This window comes from Microcebus murinus, unplaced genomic scaffold (genome assembly GCF_040939455.1).
Source record: "Microcebus murinus isolate Inina unplaced genomic scaffold, M.murinus_Inina_mat1.0 scaf004_hap2_Mmur4.0, whole genome shotgun sequence".
NCBI lineage: Eukaryota > Metazoa > Chordata > Mammalia > Primates > Cheirogaleidae > Microcebus > Microcebus murinus.
The window spans coordinates 1,180,749-1,187,785 of NW_027438950.1; positions in this window are offsets into that span (position 1 = coordinate 1,180,749).

Below are 7,037 nucleotides of genomic sequence, written 5' to 3' on the forward strand. Positions count from 1 at the left end.
GGCTTAGATACAGTTGTAGAATGGAATGAAGATAAAAAATGGCAAAAAACTGGAGATAATTATGCAATGAAAGAAGCAGAATTTCCACTTATAAATTCCAAGAGTTGGTTGTTCTGCCAGTTCCTTCGCTCTACATGCAAAATCAGTGACTTTTTACCCTGGGCATTTTCAATCTCTTCTCTGGAGCCACAAGTTCACTTCCACAGAAATATTGACTATTGCCTATCTAACACTGTCCTGTACTTATTTCTTCTATTTAAATATAAAATCAACTCCATAATTTATAAATCCTTCTTAGTGTTTACCTGAACAAAGTAGCCTGATAAAGTCAATAAATCAATTAGTTCGATGACCAAAAGTAAAAAAAGGAGTAACCAAAAAGTGCTTTCAATATGCTTCCCAAATTAGAATGAAAAGATAGAATGTACTAAGTGAAATGATATTACCACACTGTGCAATTACTAATACATTCAGATAATTTTATGAGCACCATAAAGTTTTATAACAAATCTTGTTGGAATTGCAGATCAGGTCATATAAACGATACGTAATGAACTTTGAAATAATAAAATAACATAGTAGGCCTATCAAGAGCAATAAGTATGTAAGAACAGAGGATTGGAATGGGCAGGTTCCCATTCAAAAGCTTTAGGGTTTAAAACAATTCAACATGAAGCAAACAAAATATTTCCTTTCAGAATCTTTGAAGTTTCTAGTTTGCTAGTAAATTCTCGACACTTGAAATTACCCATTTTTTCTAATATTTCTTCTTTTCTGTTCAAAATAGGCATACATCCACATTCACACAAACATAATTCCTTACTCTGTAAATATACTACAACTATAGTTCAACTTAACCATGATGTATTTGTATATCTGATTCAATATAAATAAAAAATATGCTTATTTCTGTTTCACTGGCCAGGCAGGTTGCATGTTGAAAGAAAACTGTAGGATGGAATGTAACATCTAGTCATTCTGTGTTCAGAGATGTATGGCTTTTCATTAAGTGCAAAATCTTTATTATAAGCATTACAGTAACAATGTAATTACAAACATAATGAAAAAAAGCTTTGGGAACCTTACTCTTTAAAGTACAGCCACCGATAAAATGGATCACAAATTAGGTCTTTGTATTGTGTAGCCCGACAGTACATTTTTACAATCGATTTCCTCCAACTTTGAGTAACATGGGATAGGTTAATGTTGGTAGCATAATAACACTTTATTCAATCTACAACATGTTGGAAACAGTAAAAACATTTTTAATTTAATGAAACAAATTAAGTTTACATGTAATCTAAAAATATTGCAAATTACATTCTATTTTATTATCGTAACGTGCAGTAGTAAAACAAGTTATTTTTAATATTGTAATTTTTACATTCTGATTATAATGAGAAGAATATTAGTTTGTATAGTTACATCATATATCACTTAAAATACTGTTTATTATAAGAAAAATCCTTAGTACCTATCCATTTCATAAATCTTACATTTCAGTGTTTTTAATTTTCCATGGAAAAGTACATGAATAATGCCTGCTTAATACAGAAACACTTCTAATAAATGTGATGTAGCTATCATTAAACACACATTCACATACACGCTAAGAACGAAGGCATACCAATTACGGTATTTAAAGTTAAATAATATCAGTACTTGCTTGCCAAAAATAGCAAAAATTTATACTTTATTACATTTTCACCCCACACGGACCAGAAAGTATGTTTTACATGGAATTATAACTCTCACAAAATCTCTCTCTTTTTTAAAGCTGACATACAATTAAATCAACTAACTATTTTAACTGGGTTGTTCTCTATAATCAACAACCTGGTTTAAAGAAATGAGTGAATATGTTAGGGCATTAGTGTATTGCACTGTGAGTCCTCTGATATATGTTTAGACTTGATTCTAGATTAATAAATTTCAGAATGCAATTAAAGTATTTTAAGTATCAATTGTTCATTGTTCTATAAGGTATAACTTTTGCATAAATATTTTTTCACATTCGTTATATTTGTAAGGTTTCTATTCCTTAAAATTTTTGTGATGATGAGCAATGTTTGAGAAAATATTGGAGCATTATTTGCAGTGTAAGTTCTCCCATGTCCGATAAGATCTGTTATAACTAATGGTATTGTCAGCAGTCTACATTATTAGTTTTGCTTTAAGTATAAATACTGTTGTGCATTTTAAGGCTAATCCTTTGGTAAAGCACTTACATACTCGTTACATTTATCTCACTTTTATCTAGTCTGATTTCTTTGATGTAGAATAAGTTGTAAACAGTTATTAAAGACTATGTCACAATTTTCACATTCATAGAATTTTTCTCTGATATGAATTCTTTTATGTAGATTAATGTGTGAGCACTGGGAAAATGCTTTGCCACATTCCTCACATGTGTATGGTTTCTCTCCTGTATGGATTCATTTATGTTGAGTGAGGTCCCTAAACGGGATAATGGCTTTGCCACATTCTACACATTTTTAGAGTTTCTCTCCAGTATGAATTCTTTTATGTCGAGTAAGGTGTGTGCACAGGGTAAAGGCTTTACCACAGTCCACACATTTGTAGGGTTTTTCTCCAGTATGGATTCTTTTATGTGTAGTAAGGACTGAGGACTGGTTAAAGGCTTTGCCACATATTTCACATTTGTAGGGTTTCTCTCCAGTATGAGTTCTTTTATGTTGAGTAAGGTTTATGCAGCGGGTAAAAGCTTTGCCACATTCTTCACATTTGTAAGGTTTCTCTCCAGTATGGATTCTTTTATGTCGAGTAAGGTTTGTGCACAGGGTAAAGGCTTTTCCACATTCTTCACATTTGTAGGGTTTCTCTCCAGTATGGATTCTTTTATGTCCAGTAAGAGTTGTGCACAGGCTAAAGGCTTTTCCACATTCTTCACATTTATAGGGTTTTTCTCCAGTATGGACTTTTTTATGTCGAGTAAGGACTGAGGACTGGTTAAAGGCTTTGCCACATTCTTCACATTTGTAGGGTTTCTCTCCAGTATGAATTCTTTTATGTTGAGTAAGGTATGTGAACTGGGTAAAGGCTTTGCCACATTCTTCACATTTGTAGGGTTTCTCTCCAGTATGAATTCTTTTATGTTGAGTAAGGGATGTGAAATGGGTAAAGGCTTTGCCACATTCTTCACATTTGTATGGTTTCTCTCCCATATGAATTTTTTTATGTAGAGTAAGTTTTGTGCAACACATAAAGGCTTTGCCACATTCTTCACACTTGTAGGATTTCTTTCCAGTGTGAATTCTCCTATGTATAATAAGTTTTGAGCAACAGTTGAAGGGTTTTCCACATTCTTCACACTTGTAGAATTTCTCTCTAGTATGATTTTTTCTATGTCTAGAAACATTAGAGCTGTGGTTATAAGTTTTGCCACTTTCATTAAGCTTGAAACATTTCTCTCCAGTATGTCTTGTCTTGTGTCTATTTAGATGTGATGATTTGTTAAAGACATTTATACATTTATAACATTTGAATAATTTTCTGTGGCAAGTTGACAAACATTGGGTAAGACCATCATAACATGCTTTCTGCCTCTTATACTCACCCACACACTCCCAGTCTCTTCTTATGTGTATATTTTCAAGGGCATTTCTTCCATATAATCTCATTACTGATTTCTGAAAGGGGTCTTTTATACCCTGCTCATGCAACAGGTCTTTGTTGCAATGGGAAGAGAGTTCTGAAAGAGATGAAAATAACAAAGTATCTGGCTAAGCAGACTCTGGTGAATATACTTAAAAATTTGAATATATAAAACTATAGAAAGTACATTAGAAAGAAAGCACAATAGAATACCATGGTCTTACTTCCATCATAGATGTATGAACTTAATTATATAATTACAACCATGATTCTTTTAGAAATTATAACTGCTAAATGTTCATAGCATCCCAGATGAGAAAAAACACCAGGAATCACTTTGAAGGGGTAGGAAACTTTGTTGCATTTACCCACCAATGCCCTTCCTCCATGCTGATACTGAGTTATCACTTTAGTAGTAAAATCCCATCTCCTGGATTCCCTTTCAAAAGAGAATGAAACTATGAGCATATGTCCACACATGTGTTTTTTGTGGCCTTTCCAAAGGCTAGTTTCCACCCCCCTTGACAACTACATAACTCTCTGAGAAAAATATGCACATATTAAGAATAGAATTCTGCATTATCATAATGATGGTGCAAAATATTTAATTATGCTATAAAATTTGAAAGGCAAAATAAAGACATTATCATTCCCATGTTTTAATTTGTATACATTATAAAAAGACATAATTATTCACATCAATATCATAAAGGTGAGGGCAGATGTAAAGATTAAGAACTTTTATATGCAACCAAAGTTAAGTAGTCATTCATTTAACAAGAGTTGCAAGTTCAAAAGATTTTACATAGTTCTCACAGTGAACATCAGAAAAAAATGTTTATAGAGATAAAAAAGAAAGCTAGGCAAAGAAACAAACAAAATATGTCACTAAAAATCAGTGAGGCACAATGCAGGACAGAAGGAGAGGAAAGAAAGAAAGACAGTGAAAAAAGTTATATAAAATAATTAACATAAGAGAAATTGTAAGTCCTTCCTTTGAGAAAATTATGTAAATATTTATGTACTACTGTTTCCAGTCAGAAGGCACAGTTAAATAAAGAGTTAAAAAAAATCCAACTATATTCTATCTAAAGCAACTTGACTTAATTCCTGGTGAGAACAATAGACTACAACTGGCAGGATATAGCAAGATATATCAGAAAAACATTTAGCATCAAAGAGTAGTGGAGTTCAAAATTATATTAGGCACATTATTTTAAAATGAAAAACGTTATAATTTTTAAAATATACTTTAAGTCAAAACTGTCACAAGAGACAAAAAGGGCAATAAATATAAAAAGTGGTCATTCACGGAGTGCCTTGAAAATAATACATTTATATTATATCTATCTTTATCTCACATCAAGGTTCTCAAATATATGTTTAAAAAGCATTGACAGAAATGAAGCAAGAAATAGACATCAAAATAATATGATACTTTGATATTCTATTCCACTTTCAATAATAATAAAACCAGTCAAATTATTAATAAGAAAACAAAAGATTTGAAAACACTACATAGCAGTTAGATCTAACAGATATATTAGAAACACTCTACAGAATAGAATACGCAATCTCCTTGATAGCTCATAAAACGTTCTTCCTAAAAAACTACCTGTTCAGCCACAAGTCTTAACCAATTTTAGAAAATTGAAATTTTACTAACTTTAATTTTTGACTAGAATGGAATGAAACTGAAAATAAATAATAGAAGAAACACAGAAAAATTCACAAATATAGGAAAATTAACAACACACTCTTGAGTACATTCTTCTTCAAGGGAAGAAGACCTAATATTGTGAAGATGTCCAGATTGGTCTACAGATTAAATGCAATTCTTTCAAATTCTCAATTTCAGTTTTTGAATAATAGAAACAGCAAACTCTTCCTTCAGAAGTTTCATTAAATGTAAATGGTTTAGTCTCTCCAATGAAAAATAAGATGAATGTATGGATAAAAAACAAACAGAACCATAGTATATGCCACCTACAAAATCCTTCCTTTAGCTCTAAAAGACAAATGGTTGAAAATAATGTAAAATATTCTACATAAATAATAATAGGAGGATATTGTGGCCATAATTAAAGAAAATACACTTTAAGTCAAAAGCCATCAGAAGAGACAAAGACTTTTATAATGACAAAATCGGTCATTTAGGTTAAATCTATGGCACAGAATACACATAGACAGATAATGTACATGTAATGTACACATTTTAGCTTAGATATTTTTTAAATATATATTATTTATCAGGGCTTTGCATGATATATGATGATTTCAATGATAAATATATAAGGCTATGCCTGATATATATGATTTCAATGATGAATACAAATATTGACAGAAGATAAATAAGAAAACAGATAATTGGAAAGACATTATAGACTAATTAAATGTAAACGACATTTACAGAACTCTTCTGTCAAAGGCAGCAGAATACACTATGGTTTCAATCATACATGATAAATGCTATTTGGACACTTAAGTATTATCAAGTTGAAAAAACCTAAAATCATATAACATATATTTTTTGACAAAATTGAAGTGGAACTAGAAATCAAAAGCACAACACAAACTGACTAATACAAAAATATGTCAAAATTAAACACACTCTTTAATACATTCATGCTCAATAGTGAGATGATTTAAAACTGTTAAGATGTCAATAATATCCATAAATTTAATTCAATGTCTATAATGGTCCTATCATACTTTTTTTGAAGATATATAAAAATAAATTCTAAAGTGTGTTGGAACAAAAGATTGTCAGACTGTTTTAGAAATACAAACAAGGAGGCATAGCACTTCTTGATTTGAAAACAAATCTGCAGGAATAAAAAAATGTGTTACTGGCCCAAAGACAAGTAATGAGATGAGATAACAGAATGGAGAACTCAGAAATAAACCTTTTTGTCCATGACCAAACTTAGGTTCCTCAAGATTACAATGACCATGCAATGAAAAAGAAGAGTCACTTCAACAAATGTAGAAAACTGAATATTTCTGATAGAAAAAAAAATGATGTTGGTACCTTCCCTTGTACTATATAGAATATATCTTAAATAAATTAAATATTAAAACATAAGAAATACATGTATAAAACTCTTAGAGTAAATGTAAGGGAAACATCATGATATTGGTCCTGGCACTGTTTTAGTAGATGTAATATCAAATGCATAATCAAGAAAAAGGAAGAGAAAAAAAATGGGATTGTATACAAACCAAATTTTCTGCACAAAGGAAAAACTTAGTGGAGTAAAAAGGCCTCCTAAAAAATGGGTAAAAATAGATGCAAATCACATATTTGATAGAAGTTAACATCGTGAATCAGTAAACAATGATCAAAATTCAAAAACAAAGGTAAATAACGTTACTAGGAAATGGACAATAGATTGATCTGGCATTTCTGCAAAGAAGATATA